This window comes from Delphinapterus leucas, chromosome 3 (assembly GCF_059928025.1).
Source record: "Delphinapterus leucas isolate spDelLeu-1000000601 "Yukka" chromosome 3, BTC_Dleu_Yukka2, whole genome shotgun sequence".
NCBI lineage: Eukaryota > Metazoa > Chordata > Mammalia > Artiodactyla > Monodontidae > Delphinapterus > Delphinapterus leucas.
In genome coordinates this window covers 47,114,682-47,131,834 of record NC_143131.1, presented here as the reverse complement: position 1 = coordinate 47,131,834, position 17,153 = coordinate 47,114,682, and the positions used below count along the sequence as shown (strand labels likewise).

Below are 17,153 nucleotides of genomic sequence, written 5' to 3'. Positions count from 1 at the left end.
GAAAAATAATTAAGCAAAAGAATGGACGCTGTACTCTGTGTACTCTGCATGTTTAGACATAACTTGAGTAAGTGTCTGTTAATTAAATACAGTGAAACATTCAGCTGTTGACTAGAAAAATGCAGAAGTACTATTTGGATGATTCGGATGAAAGAAACATAAACAGCTCCTTCTTTAAGAGCCAGTGATTCTGCACTTATATTCTTTATCCCATCTTCCCTTATGTAGACATATACAGATTCCTTCTTTGTGGCAGTGTTTCTTTGAGGAAAGTGTGCTTTATTGGTAGGATCATTTCCTCGTTTTTTAAAAAAAAAATCAATTTTATTGAGTTAAAATTTACATACATTAAAATAAATCCATTTTTGCATAGAGTTCAATGAGTTTGGATAAACATATGCTTGTTTAACCATGGCCACGATCAAGAAATAGAGTATCTTCAAAAAAAAGAAAAAAAGAAAGAAGAAAAAGAAGAAGGAGAAAGAAAGAAATAGAGCATCTTCATCATCCCAAAAAAGTTCTCTCGTGCCCCTTTGAAGTCAGGACACTCCCACTCCTCACCCAGGTCACCCCTCATCTGATTTCTATCACTATAGCTTAGTTTTTGTCTGTTCTAGGATTTCATACAAATGGATCCATACAATATGTTCCCTTTTGTATCTGGCTTTGTTTGCTCTGCATAATGCTTTTGAGATTCATCTAGTTTATTGGATTTGAATCCCAGCTCTTTTTACGAGCTGTATGGCAAATGGACCAATTATTTAACTTCTGTTTTCTCAGCTAAGTAATTGTCTTATTCATACATTTCTGAGGGGGTTGTTATGAGAATTAATATCAAGGTAGCTGGCTTGGTGCTCAATAATTTTATCCGTATGGATATAAATGTGATTTATATCATTATTTTTTTTTCCTTCATTCTCTCCTCCTATCAAAGGAGAAGTGGATAATTCTGAAGCGGCCACAAGCCTAATTCAACATGTTCTATGAGAGAAACCAGCACAGAGAAAACTCTGCCATCATAATTTTATTATTGAACAAAGACACTCCCCTGAATTTCTGGCTCTTTCTTCCCCATCTCCTTTGGCCTTGAGCAAATTGGTTATAGGCAGCTCTGCCTTCTCTGCCCGAGGTTCCATTCTGCCCCTTCCAGAGTCAAATGACTTCCAAGAAAAGGGCACAATAACCCTTCCCTCCCAACCCAGTAAAAGAGAAAATGAAACTACAGGCCGCCCCCTCCAGGGGCTTTCTGGATATAAAAGACTAAGCACAAGAGGCCTTTCCTTCTCCTAACAAAAATCTCATCATTCCTGACCTGATTCCATCAAGTGGGGATTCGGGATATGGGAGAGGAAGAGCAGCCGGAGATTCGATATTTCCTCCCTGATCGGTCACCTCTGCCAAATCTCTTCCTGCTCACACTAGAAAATGATTGATATTCTAGCTTCTTTTTGCTTTTACCACTGTTCACCCCATTTTGTTCTCTTACACTTTTGTCCATCTCTTCCTCTGTAGTGCATTCATGATATTATAATATGAACATTCATTCACAGGAAGTTGGGGGGTGGGCAGGAGGAAAGATACAGGGCCTATAGTTCTGGCAATTAGCAACTTTCAAGAATAGGGTTAATGGATTTAACTAGCGTCCCTTTAATCTTCTGAAAGACCTCTCTTTTGGCACTGCCCCTGGCTTCTCAAGCATTGCCACCCACTGGGTGTAGTCAGGTCACCAACCAAAAGACAGCTCTCATGTGTTTGATCAAAGTCAGATCTGTCTCTACACACTACTATATATAGGGAACTATATTCAATATCCTATGATAAACCATAATGGAAAAGAATCTGAAAAGAAATATATTTATATATGTATACTGATTCACTTTGCTGTACACCTGAAACTAACACAACATTGTAAATCAACTACACTTCAATAAAAAAATTATGCTGAATATATCCAAATAAAACTTACTACATCCATTAAAAAAAAACTTAGATCTGTCTCATCTAGGGTTTATCCAATCAGTCAGCTGCAGCCCCACTTGCTCAGATGGGTCTTTAACACTTGAATTATTAGAGTGGCTTAGTCAAGCGCACAACGGTAAATACAAAAAAAAGTGTGCACAAAAATGGTTTTAAGTAGCGAGTGTTTGGTCCCAAGAAATTAATAATTCTTTGGAGTTGATACAAACTGTTTTGCTATGGATGGAAAGTACATGTCTAGTTAACATGGGTATGTATATTAGAAATAACATGGCAGGAAAAAAAGTAAGATGGACACATGATTCCAAATGATATTCAGATGCATTCATTTCCAGTTATTGAACTTGTTTATTTCTCTGAATAGAATGATATTTGCTGCAGGTAGCAAAATTCTAATGAAAAACCCGTGAGACATGACTGTCCTTTAAGGTATGCTTTAGCTTCTGTTCTTTCACATGCTAACGAAAACCCTGTTGTTATTTCATGAAAGAAATGAAATATTCACAAAATTAAGGCTTTAATGGGACGTTGAAATAAGAGATGAATTTTAGGGGTACATTTAGGGGTACATTATGTTTTAATTTTGATAGTGCATGTTAATCAAGTTTCTCTGAATATCTCCCTGAGTCAGAGGTTGTTGGTATTCCTCTATACTCCCCCAACCCCAATCATCCATTCTAGATGGGTCCTACGATTCAGTTTTACCAGTGGAATGTGAGGGAAGTGTGCCCTATCCATGGCAGGTAAGAGTGTGTGTGCTTTCTCCATGCAGTCTCTCCTTTCCTTAGAGTTAAACATAAAGGAATCCAAGATGGTAGACTTAAAAGATGGAAGAAGCCTAGGCTTTGTGCTTCAAGGAGGGCTACACAGAAGAGCTACCCAACTTGATTCAGACCATAACATAAGAAATAAATAACCACAAGAAAAAAACTGTATTACATTGTCACTATGATATTAGGGTTGGTCTATAGTGTTATTAATTTCCCTGGCTAATGTAGTCTCTTTCCCATATCTGATTTGTGTGATGAAATGGGGTTGGTATTCACAGAACTAACTCCAGGAAAACACAGGCAGCTATCTTTGAAGAACCATTTACTTCCTTATTTTATTGTTGTTTCTGTATAGGCTGGGGTGGGGTAACAGATGGATGGGTAGAGGGATAAGTATACCCTTATTAAGAGTCAGTCTCAGGGACCATATCGTCTCTTACTTTTCAAATCCCAGGTAAGGCATAACAATTAGAATTTCTATAATGGACTACTAAAACCTTACGGGTTTAAGGGAACCTTATAATATGTTTCATACTTGTCTACCTTGCAGACATAGAGGCAGAATATTATTTTGTTTGTTTGTTTCCTTTTGGGTTTTTGCATCCCAAGGTAATTACCGTATTAAGAACTTAAGGAAAGAGGTGATCATCATGAAATCAGTGGCCAGTGAATTAGAACCAATTTCTAGCTGCTTGAGAAAGAATTAATTTTATTATTTCTTTGAAAATCTAATATTGGCAAAAATTACTTTATTATTTCTTTGAAAATCTAATATTTGCAGTAATTAATTTTATTATTTCTTTGAAAATCTAATATTTTTTTCCTATAAAAAAGCCAGCTGGGAAAATGAGGCTTGGTTCTGCCAGAGTAAATAGTAGACTAATTGTTCTCCATTATGAGCACCCATGGTATAACTAAATGGTCCTGCCCACCACAGACTCTGGAGGGGTAAACTATGTGTTATCTAGGAAAAAAGTCCTGTCATCTCCCTCACTGGCAAACATGAGTGATATAAGAAGAGATGATTGCTTCTTACTCTCTGGGACTAAAGGAAGAAAAAGATTACATAAAGCCTGGAAAGGATTATTCACCCAATATTTGTTGAGAGTTTACTATGGGACAGGCATAAATTCTCAAAAGGGACCAAAGAAAATATTATATGTAGTGAAGACATTACCCCTTCCAAAAGAAGAGACATAATTTCAATTCATTATACTTATTCATTTGAAATAAAATATCTTATAGGGAAATACTTATATAATACATGTATGTGTATGTATGCATTCATAAAAATACATACATGTGTGTGGACTTCAAAAAGCAATACTGAGAATTATTTTTCTATGCAATTAACTCACATTTTTGCCTAATGTGGTAGATTGCAAAATAGCCACAATTCTTCAAACCTACCTGTCTGCATGCCCCTTTTATAACTTTTCAGCTTCTCCTATCACAATATGGCAGTTATTTTTCCTCTCCTTTGAATCTGGGCTGATCTTCTGACTTGCTTTGGCCAATAGATATGACTGAAGTAATGATATGCGAGTTCTGAGTCTAGGTCTCAAGAGGTCTGTATGCTTCTTCCCTCTCTTGAAACTGTCAAGGTAACATGTAAACAAACCCAAGCTAGCCAGCTGGATGATAAGATACATGTGGCCCAACAGCCCCATTGTCCCACTGCCCAGCAAACAGCCAGTCAACCTCAGAAATAAAGCCTCTCTGCTGCTGACCACAGATGTGAGAAAATATGATCAAAACTCAATGCTCAGAAGAGCCACCCAGCTGAGTCAAACTGTTGACCCAGAGAATAGTAGGCTAAATAAATGTTTGTTGTTTTAAGCCACTAAGCTTTAACATGGTGTGTTAGGCAGCAAGAGATAAGTGATGCAACCAGCAGGGGGATTTTAATATATGCATTAACCATGGAAGAATTTTTAGTAGGCTGCTAAATAATATTCTACTTATTTTTAAAAGTAAGGTTCTCATTCCTAAACTACAGTCTTTTCCTCTAGTGCTCACTGTGGTAAATACATAAGCAAGCTGGAGTTTAAATCTCAAATTCACACTTATTTACTAGGTAGACCTCGGCGAAGTCACTTGGCCTCTCAGGTTTTAGCTTGTCCTACGTTAAGATGGAGATATGCTATTTCATCGAGTTTTGTTGGGAGGATTAAATAAGCTGACATAAGTAAATTGTCCATTACTATACCTGCAACATAATAGACACACACAAAGCAGTTCTTTTTCTTCCCAAGCTTTCTGTTTCTTTCTATTTTTAATTGTGCAGTGATTCCCAGTGTCCCCCTCTGTCACTAATTCTGGAACTATCACTTTGAAACAGAGTTAACTAACTTTCATTCTAGTGGCCTCTCCCTTGCTTAAAACAACTTTTTTCCCCATGGGTTTTACACAAACTAGGTTTATTACACAGATAACATCTACCTTTAAAGAAATTATGTATATGTTTATATTGTATATATTATATATAGTTATAAATTATACATTATACATATTGTATGTGCATATATGTGTAATTTGCTTATCACTACCTGAAATTAATGTGTATATTTCTATACTTACATATTTGATTACTTAGTATTGTTTGTCTCACCCACAAGAACATCAGCTCTCTGAGGTTTTTGTGTTTCATATCCCCACCCCCGGCACAGCACCTGGGACACAGTAGACAATATTTGTGGAATGAAAGGATAAATGAACAAATGCTTCTCAATCATTACTATGAAACAAATTTGCACATTCGTGGGAAAACATTTAATTCAAAGATTTTTTTTCAAATGCAATTTTGAAAGACATTAGAAAGAGAGAGAAGTAACATGACATGAAGGGATTTCACTATTGCTTGCTTTATGCAGTTTGCCTTTTAATGGTTTTTCATCACAATGAGGATTTCCTAAAATATTTTCTCATCTAAGACTGAAGATTTCATTTGAAATTTTGAATAGTAACTGTAATTAATTATGTAAGTACTCTCTGTAGTAGAAACTGTTCCTATGACTTAAAACAGTTAAATTATAACTATGAACAGCATAATCAGACATATATACTCTGTCATAAAACTGATTTGAAAAGTTGGATTTGAATCTCATAGGGTAAAATTAAACTCTTTTGGAAACTCTTCTTATCTCTCAGTTTAAAATATATTCCAACTTGCTGTGTTCCCCGGAAGGAACCTATAAATCCTTGACCATGAAAACCCTTTTATTATCTGCTGTTAAAAATGATTTCCTTCGGGCAAATTGCACTCTCCAAGCAATCCTTTATTGCCTATATGACATATTATGGTCCAACAGTGGATCTAAGAATGCTTTGGAAACCTTAAATTGCTCTAAGCTTTAAAATCAAATGCTTAGACTAAGCCAGTTCATCTAACAAAAAGAGCAAGCAGAAGAAATCAGGGCAAAAAAAGAGGGAGAAGCAAATGCAGAAAACATTAACTTAGAAAGTCAGAAAATATGAATTTTTATAGTTTGGGGTTTCATTTCCAGGTCATTTCATCTAAAATGCTTTGTCTATTCTTCAGGCTGCTGTCACTGTATGAATAACAGGCACCCTAAATAGATTATGTGTAAACTGAAGACTATGGAACTTAATATGCACAAAACTCTGTCATAATTTTTCTTTCAATTAGGATAAAGTTTATCTTTCCGTGACTTCAACTACCACCTAAAGGCGAATGATGTCTAAATCTGTCACCAGTTCCCTTCTCTATCAAGTGTTCCAACGGTCCTCACCAAGTAAATGTCTTACCACCACCTCATCACCAACCACCAAGTCAACGTGACCCACACAAAACTCAGTTATCTCCTGTACTACTTATCTCATCCCATGACATGGTAACCCACCAGGCTCCCCAAGCAGAAGTCTTGCCGTTTTCCCTTCTCACTCTCATTCTCTCTTTAACCACTCACCAGACCTGTTGTTCTACCTTCAGATTCCAAACTTCTAACCATCTTTCACAATGTAGTCTCACACCACCTCCCCAGATCATTGCCTTTCATTTTCCCTTCATTCCTTCAGGCTGCTGAAGACTATTCTTCTTGGGAGGTGTTGATTTGTTAACAGGAAATATTTCCCAAACTCAATATTCCTCCTTACATCAGTAAAATTGTGAATACATATAATATTCCTCTTTCATCTTGGTGTTTCATAATTTTATGTACATTTAAAACTTAATTTATTGATACTTTTTAGAGAAACTATTTTTTCCATACCTTTGTTAGTTATGTATACTTGTTTTATAAATATATTAAAAACACTTATAATGCATAAGTAATGATCTGCAATTTTTCTTCCAGATTTACAATAAAAGCTCACCCATATCAATTTTAAATAACGGCAAAAAAAAAAGAAGATCCTTAGAAGAGATTATGATACTAAGTGAAGTAAGTCAGAGAAAGACAAATATCATATGATATCGCTTATATGTGGAATCTAAAAAAATGGTACAAATGGACTTATTTACAAAACAGAAATAGACTCACAGACATAAAAAAAAAACTTAGGATTACCAAAGGGGAAAGACAAGGGAAGGGATAAATTAGGAGTTTGGGATTAACAGATACACACTACTATTTATAAAATAGATAAAAAACAAGGACCTGCTGCATGGAACAGGGAACTATATTCAGTAACTTGTATAACCTATAATGTAAAAGAATCTGAAAAAGAATATATGTCTGACTGAATCACTTTGCTGTACACCTTAAACTAACACAACATTGTAAATCAACTATACTTCAATAAAGAGTTGTTTGTTTTGAAAAAACAAAAAAGACCGTTATAAACCAATAACAATTGACACCTTTTCTAAAGAAACAGAAGTTTACAAGTGAAAAGTAAAGTTTCAACTCACTCTAACAATAAAAATCTTGAAATATCCAGGAATAAATTTGAAGAGAAGTGTGAAGATATTGTATAGGGAATATTATGTAACACTACTGAAGAGTGCAATGTAAAAACTGCATAAATGAAGAGTCAACGTTTTGTCTTTGCTGTAAGAACTCAATATTGTGAAACTATCAATTTTCCCTAAATCAGTCCATAAATTCAATGTGAGCAAAATAAAACCCCAATAGTATTTTAATTTACAAGTTATCAGAATTTTTCTAAAGTATATCTGGAAGAGTAATAAAGGAAAATTTCGAACAATAAAGAGTATAGAGCAAGAAAGTATCCTTCCAGGTTTAAAAACGTATTATAAAGCCAGAGTAATTAAAACCAATGTACTGGGACAGGATTAAACAGATCAATGGAAGCTCTGTATAGAAATCCAGTCAAATATACAATGGAAAAGCAAAGATGGCATTCCAAAACAATAGGGGAGAAATGATTATTGAATCAATGGACTTGGACAAGCTAGTATCTTTGAAAAAAAAAACCTGGATCCCTCTATCCTTTCCCAGAATAGCTTTTATATGAATCAAAGATTTAAATGTAAAAAGCAAAGATAAAATTACCAAAAGAAAACACAGAAGTTTAGTACTTTCTAAACATATTAATTATTTGTGGAAAATTAAATAATAAAGAGATATTGGAAAAAATAGCAATACATGACAAAAAATTAAAATCCTTTTATATATGAAATAGGTTTTATACATATGAAATATTAATGAGTACGATGGCAGATTAAAGAGTAATCTGTAACATGATGCCATTTACATAAGACTGTTTTCCTACTTCTACACATCTATAAATGTATAAAGAAAGGTCTAGAAGAATATGCTACAAAATAATAATTATTATATTCTCATAGGCATGGGACAAGATTTTTGATAATTTTTATATTATTTGACTATATTTGCATTGTTTCAACTGTTTATAATAAACATTTATAATAATTATAAAAATAATAAAGCTATTTTAAGCAAAATTAAATTTGTATGGAATAATAAACACAGGAAAAAGCCAAGAGAATACTGCAAAAGGAAAATAAACAAAAACTACTACTCCATATATTTTTTAAACATTTTTTATTGGAGTATAATTGCTTTACAGTGGTGTGTTATTTTCTGCTTTATGACAAAGTGAAACAGCTATACATATACATATACCCCATATCTCCCCCCTCTTGCGTCTCCCTCCCACCCTCCCTATCCCACCCCTCTAGGTGGTTGCAAAGCACCGAGCTGATCTCCTGTGCTGTGTGGCTGCTTCGCACTAGCTATTTTGCCATTTGGTCTACTCCATATTTTTTTTTTTTTTTTTTTTTTTTTTTTTTTTTTGCGGTACGCGGGCCTCTCACTGTCGTGGCCTCTCCCGTTGCGGAGCACAGGCTCCGGACGCGCAGGCTCAGCGGCCATGGCTCACGGGCCCAGCCGCTCCGCGGCATGTGGGATCCTCCCCGACGGGGGCACGAACCCGCGTCCCCTGCATCGGCAGGCGGACTCTCAACCACTGCGCCACCAGGGAAGCCCTACTCCATATTTTTTAAAAGAGGATATAATTCACATACACGTAAGAGAGAAACTATGTGAACTGGTGTTTAAAAAAAGTTCATTATTTATTCATTATTTATTATATTTCATTCTCAATTCATCCTCTGGTTTACCATGCAAATAAAATAATCATTTAAGATATTTATGACTCAATTTATCTGGTTTTGACTGATATAAAGAAATATAAGGAACCACATTTTAGGCATAAGACAATGCTTAATAACCCTTTTATTAGAGCATTTTTTCACTAGAAGAGATTTAATAATTGATAAAAATGTACAAAAATATTCACATCAGAAATGCTTTAGAATGTGTACCACGAAGTCAGTACTTCTCAGTGAGTAGGGAAGGTAAGACTTCCTCAATGAAAAAAAGCAAGAGAAAGATCAGATTGTAAAAGAAAAAAAAAAAGAAAAAAGACAACTGTTAAAAAAATCATTTAAGGGGCTTCCCTGGTGGCGCAGTGGTTGAGAGTCCGCCTGCCAATGCAGGGGACACGGGTTCGTGCCCTGGTCCGGGAGGATCCCACATGCCACAGAGCGGCTGGGCCCGTGAGCCATGGCCGCTGAGCCTGTGCGTCCGGAGCCTGTGCTCCGCAACGGGAGAGGCCACAACAGTGAGAGGCGTGCGTACCGCAAAAAAAAAAAAAAAAAAATCGTTTAAGTCAACATGGATTTGTTTTAGACAAGGATATTGCAACCATCACTTAAGGTTTGGTGGCACATTCTTTATTAGGTCCTTAAGGCAATATATTTAAGCTAATTTACAATTTAATTTGATGTTAACTTTTTAAACATCACCTCAAAATAATGCCCTCACAATAGCCTTTTTAAAATGCATTTAGAGAAATATGTGAAGACACATATTAATCAAACTATCAAAAATTAAATACAAAGAAAAAATATTAAAAGCAGCAAGGGAAAAACAACAAATAACATACAAGGGAATCCCCGTAAAGTTAACAGCTAATCTTTCAGCAGAAACTCTGCAAGCCAGAAGGGAGTGGCAGGACATATTTAAAGTGATGAAAGGGAAAAGCCTACAACCAAGATTACTCTACCCAGCAAGGATCTCATTCAGATTTGACGGAGAAATTAAAACCTTTACAGACAAGCAAAAGCTAAGAGAATTCAGCAGCACCAAACCAGCTTTACAACAAATGCTAAAGGAACTTCTCTAGCAAGGAAACATAAGAGAAGGAAAAGACCTACAATAACAAACCCAAAACAATTAAGAAAATGGTAATAGGAATATACATATCGATAATTACCTTAAATGTAAATGGATTAAATGCTCCAAACAAAAGACATAGACTGGCTGAATGGATACAAAAGCAAGACCCGTATATATGCTGTCTACAAGAGACCCACTTCAGACCTAGGGATACATACAGACTGAAAGTGAGGGGATGGAAAAAGATATTCCATGCAAATGGAAATCAAAAGAAAGCTGGAGTAGCAATTCTCATATCAGACAAAATAGATTTTAAAACAAAGACTATTACAAGAGACAAAGAAGGACACTACATAATGATAAAGGGATCAATCCAAGAAGAAGATATAGAAAATAATTGTGGCTTTATTATAGTAGTGCTCAATAGCACCACTATAGTTAAGGGTCTACCAGGTTTCCATTAAGAGCACCTATTTCTGAGTTCACCGTAAAAGATCATATTGGCTTTAACCAGCTGGAAAGTGCACAAAAAAGCAGTTTTATCCGTTGCTGGTGCTTTTCTTGTACTACTAGATATCAAAAACCTTTCATTATATCTTCAAAATCCAACTTGTATAAAGTAAATCAAATCACCTCATGATTTAGACTTTAGAACAAAGTAGAGACACCTGCAGTTATCAGTAAATTGCCACCTTTCTTTTTTTTTTTTTTTTTTTTTGCGGTACGCGGGCCTCTCACTGCTGTGGCCTCTCCCGCTGCGGAGCACAGGCTCTGGACGCGCAGGCTCAGCGGCCATGGCTCACGGGCCCAGCCGCTCCGCGGCATGTGGGATCCTCCCAGACCGGGGCACAAACCCATGTCCCCTGCATCGGCAGGCGGACTCTCAACCACTGCACCACCAGGGAAGCCCCTTAAATTGCCACCTTTAATCCATTCTGCACTGCCCTATAAAAGGGTCACAGACAGTTATGACTGTATGAAAATATGATTCTTGATACAGAATCAAAAGTTAGTTTTAATTTCCTTTGCTTTTATAAAGTCCACAATAACAATACGTAAATGTACTTTTATTTCTGTGATATAATTAAAACCCAGTGTTATTTCAATTGACTTAAAATAGAATCCCTGGTCTGAATTAGACTTTAAATCATACTGTAAACATATTTGGTATAATTTATTATCATCATCCAGTTGCTCCAAAAGGGTGCTTCTGTGCTTTTCCAATTCCCCTTCACTCAGTTCACTGCCAGAAGTATCCCAATTACCAGAATCCTTTGCAGTATTTTTCTTAGGTGATTTGTGTTTTGATTCTGATCTTTGTCTAGTTCTGTCTTTTTCGCTTTCCCAGTCTTTTTCTTTTTTATCCTTCTCCTGTTCAGCATCTGACTCTGGAGAGTCAGATTTATGTCTTCTCTTCTTGCTTTTCTTCTTATGTTTTTCTGATTTCTTACAACTTCTCTCAGATTCAGCACTAGAAGAATGTTAGACTCTGATTGCTGTCTTTTTCTTTGAATGGCTGTCATTATCATGTGAATCCGACCCTGATCGAGAGCGGGAGTGTTTCCTGTGATGTTTTTCAGATTTCTTAGAATGTTACTTATTCTTTGAATGATGATGTTGACATTCATGATCTTCCCAGAGAGCATCCAATTCCAGTGGAGGAGTGGCTTATTTCAACATACTCTTAAATGCAGATTCTTTTCGTTTCATCTTCCAAGCCTCCTCTTTTTCTCTTTCATGTTCACGGGCTTCTGCCTTTTCTAGTAAACTATTGAAAGCCAGCTTAATACTTCCTGCATCTAATGTGGTTGATCTTTTAGTCAAACTGATTATTGCCACAAAGTCTTCAAAAGCAGTATTTACTTCAACTACAAATCCTTTATTCTTTAGAATGTCTTTTATTGTCTTCTTCTCATCATGATAACATGCTTTAAGATCCTCAACATAAAACTTGAAAAGGTCAAGTGCAGTTGATCCTGGCTGACCAAGCATATTAGTGAATCTAATGTCAGAACTAATTATTGGATACAATTCCATCCAAGATGACATAGCATGCAGTTGTCCATGTTCATGCAATTCATCTAAAAATATCTGAAAAGATTCTCTGTTTTTACGCTGTCGTCTCCTTTCCCGAAGCAAACTCTTCTATTTTTCTTCTTCTTCTTCCTTTTCTAAAGCCCGAATGTGTTCTTCAAAGCAAATTAACGCATCTTCTTTATCTATGTTCTGTAATTCTTTATCTTCTGCAAAAGTTGGATTATCCATCAGATACTGCTGGGCTTCAGACCAAGTAGTAGAGTATGTCACGTTAGCCATGTTGTCAAGTATGTTTTTGAAGGCTTCCCAATTTCTCTTTTGCAACTGCTTTGCTTGCTCCTTTTCTTTTTTTGAAAGAAAGAATAAAACATCTTCAGAGATTTCAAGAAGATCACGTTCTGATATTGCATCCCAGACTTCCATCTCTCCAAACGTTTGCTCTGCTTTTTTGTATCTAGTTGTGGAAGTCATTTTCTCATGATTTTCAAGAAAACGCTGAAAGGATTCCTTAGCCTCTTTGTATTTGGAGCTTGCTTCTTCTTTTTCTTCTTTCTCTGTCTGGACTTTATAAGCATCAAAGGCCTGCTTTTTGTTCACTTAACTTTGCTAAAGCACTGTATCGTGGATCATTAACGATCATTTTCGTAGTTTGCTCCCATGAAGCATTAGATGGTACCTGCTTTTCTTTCAATAATTCTTTAAATGCTTGCTTTGCCTCCTCCTTTGTATTCCAAGTATATGTGTTTTTTTGCCGGTTGGCTTTCTTCCTCCTCCTTTTTCAGAGTAAAATCAGCTACAGTTTCCTGCTTACATGTTTCTTCTCCCGTATTACTAGACACTTCAGCACTTTGATCCTGAACAGCAGGGGTACTAGTAAGTTGTGCTTGTTCTTCAGTCAAAACTGTTACTGTATTTTCATTATCTACAACAGTAGCAACAATCGAAGTAAACTCAGGCTCAGGAACAGCTGGAACAGTTCCACCGACAGTACTGGAGGCAGAGGTGGAAGCACTGGCATTGGCTGCAGCGGCGGCAGCCATGGTGCTCACTGTGGTTGGAATTTCTGTTGTAAGAACTGGGGCTGTTGATGTTATGGCGCACTCTTCTTGTTTACCGCTTTCTTCAGCTTTGATCATTGTGGGCAGGCTTGATTTTGTAATAAGACTTCAGCAACAGTGGTATTCTCGGATCCTTCAAGATCTTCAAGTTCTTTAGGTTTGGCCCAGTGGGATTCTTTTGTTTGAGAATTGTGATAGGAAGGCTTTCCAGAGTCAGATTTGTACTGCTTCCAGGGCATTTAGATGAAAGTTGCTCAGCAGGACTTTTAAGATCATCTGGTTTCTCCCCAATAGATTGTTTTGTTTCAGTATTGCAATAGTAGGTCCTTCCATCAGGTGATTTATGTTCAGTCCACGTTGATTTTGCACCGGGTATTGTACCTGCTGCTACATGCATGTTATTTACTCCTGGCAGTAAAGGCAGGCTGCATGGAAGCCTGACACATATGAGACATCATCATTCCAAGCATTACTGAAGACATCATTCCAGGCATTTGTCCCATTGGTGGTCCTCCCATTGGGTGCATCATTTGGGGCATCATTCCGTGAGGTACAGGAGGCATATTCACTCTCTGACCCATAGGATGCATTCCCACTGGGGCATAATGCATGCCAGGGTGCCCCATCATAATGCCTCCATGCTCAGCTCCCGTCCCCAGCCTCATCGTCGGACCGATTAGAATTTTAAACTAAAACGTTACCTGATTTTTGAAGGACATGTATTTTATTAAAAGTTGTTTTCATTTAAAATTTTAATTTTTTTTTTTTTTTTTTTTTTTTTGCGGTATGTGGGCCTTTCACTATTGTGGCCTCTCCCGTTGCGGAGCACAGGCTCTGGACGCGCAGGCTCAGCGGCCATGGCTCACGGGCCTAGCCGCTCCGCGGCATGTGGGATCTTCCTGGACCGGGGCACGAACCCGCGTCCCCTGCATCAGCAGGTGGACTCTCAACCACTGTGTCACCAGGGAAGCCCTAATTATTTTTTAATCAAACTTAGATGTTTAATACTCAAAAGTTCATATAAATTTCAGCAAACTTGTCTCATCCTTTCTCTTTGTTTTTCTTCTTTATCAAGGAAAAAACCCCCTAACTATTCCATATATAGCTCTGCAGGGGTGTGTATGCCTGTGTGCACATACCAGTACCAGAGGTTTGGAAATGCAAGTCACAATGTATCATTAACTGCATCTCTCCTGTTATTTCCCAGTGGAATGACTGTACCTCTGGGCCATGCTTAACCTTAGATATGATACTTCTTCCAGCTCAGCAGCTCATATAATAACAATTTCACTTCTACAGTAGGCGATGGAGAAAAGAAAACATACAAAATTAAGTTTTATGACAAAAAAATTCACTTTCCCATTTTTTAGGGAATATAAACTGATGGTGGAAACTATATGGGACAATTCATGAGAGGATATTATAAAATATATTCCAATTTCCAAGGAAAACTATAAAAGAATAAGAAGTCAGGAGGCTTTCTTGATAACTCCCACCCCTAGACTAAGCCAAGCTCCTCTGTTATAAGCTTATATTCATCACCCTGAGAATTACTATTCCAAGTAGACTGTAAGCTTTGAATGGAGGACTTGTATTTATTTTGTTTACAATTGTATCCTCAGTGCCTAGCATAGTGCAGGGCACAAAATACAGACTAAAAGTTGTTTATGGAGTGCATGAATAATTAATTAAAGGCCCTGGGATTAAAATCAAAATTCTTCATTGTGTATAGTTTTGTTTTTACACACATACAAACACATATAATAACATGTATAACATGTATAACATAGTATATACTGTACTATTGTACCAATGTATTATGTATATGGAAACACAGACATAAATTAAATTTTAAAGCCATAAATACATTTTCTAATATTTACTGCTAATGTATTATCTTGTACACCCTCTGGAGTGAATGCTACCTCTACCATCTCCCATCACCCCTGTCACTTTGAAGATAACTGATCTAAAGAATTACTGACAGCCTCATTTATTGACTTATTGAATGGTGACAGAAAACATGCAAAATAAACAGGAATCTAGAAAAACAGTCAGTGTCAGTCATAATTAAGAAAGTGGTCAATGGTACGAGACCAGAGCTAGTAAAGACCAACATTTGCATCTCAAAACTCTATGATGTGACATACTTTATATCAGAGCTTTGCGGTCACTGCTACTGTGGCTGATCCAGCAGATTACACGGTGACAGGAAACAATCTGGTTTTAAGGAAGGTCTGATTTGCCTAAGTTTAACATCCCCATATCAGTGACATATTATAGACTGAATTTGATTCAAACTACAAAGTAAAGACATTACCCAGCTCCTGTGGAACCAAATGCCCAATTTAATTTAGGCTCCAAAAAAGTGATCCCTCTGGATCATGAGTAATCCTGCTTAATCCAAACATTCAAAGCTGTTCTCTATTTCAGTTCTGAGTTTTCCTTTTTTTCTTTGTCTTGGAGATTAGTCTTTTCCAGAATGGAAGGTACAAGAATAATGTGGAAGTGATTTTCAAAGTGGATGCCAAGGATTTCCTAGCCATTCTCAATAATTCATAGGGGAATCACAGTCGTTAACGCCGGTCCTAAAACCATCTACAAAAACACAGCTACAAGAAATTCACAGATGATAATAAATGGTAGCTTAACAAATATGGCCATATTTCTTCTTCCAGCAGTAGCATCTCTAGTTATAATTTATAACCATAATTATGGAAGCTGATTAAACTGAGGTATGAAAGATTTCATTATATGTGAATGCAGAGTTGATCCTGTTTAGCACACATATGCCAATTATCACATGTATCTAAAACTCCCAGGGTTTCTCCTGACTCGACTGGAGTTACTATATTTCTTGCTAAATCCATTCTTTATTATTCCTCATTCTTCATTCAAAACCCAGAGTTTTACATTTGGTTTTCTTAACTTTTACTGTTTGCTCCTCTGCTGTCTAACTGTACCAGCCTTCCCTCCTCCACACCCTCTCTCTTGTACTCCCACCATATTTCCCTGTTTTGCTTCCTCTCTTTCTTCCTAGACTCTGATCTTTGCTCTCTTACCTGATATTACTAAGAATTTAGCAAGAATCGTCCTTTTTCTAAATCACTAGTACGAGATGAATCTTGCACCTTAAATTTGAATGGAGATCAGAGTTAGAAATCCTCATGTCACATTTAAGAAAATGTGAACCAGTGCAAAGCCACTATTTTATACCTGTTCATTTAAAATGTCGCTGGCTACATGAGTTGAGGTTTTAAATGCATGTAATTAGGGTTCCAAGAATGAGATTACACAATTTTTTTCAGTTTGTAATGGTCAGATGCTGAAAATTCTTTGCATATAAATTGTAAATTATAAACAGAAAGGCAGGGAATCGGGAAGGCAGGAAAGAAATCAGGGCCTGTCAGAGACAGGGGAAGAAGAGTGTAGTTTGATGCCATTGTAGTGCTTGAAAGAACAAGAGTGTGCTGCTTTTCGAGCTAAGGTTTTATCTTCACCTGTCTCCAGCTGTCAGACAAATGCACTGTCTAAGATGGGCAGACCGTTAAGACATTTTAGCAGAGATGTGTTCATTACTTTGGCTAATAGGGTTCCGAGTTCCCTGAAAAAGTAATATTGGCCAGGCAGGTTCTGATGAGGAGGGGCTGGAAATACCTCTTCGTTGAAGGGAGGCTAAGAGA

The 17,153-nt window shown here is 36.7% G+C and overlaps 1 pseudogene; it reads right to left on the bottom strand.

Annotated features, from left to right (window-relative positions):
* Window positions 1-10,525: 10,525 nt before the first annotated feature.
* Window positions 10,526-14,239, bottom strand: LOC111186477 (pre-mRNA-processing factor 40 homolog A pseudogene; annotated as a pseudogene).
* Between the last annotated feature and the right edge of the window lie 2,914 nt (window positions 14,240-17,153).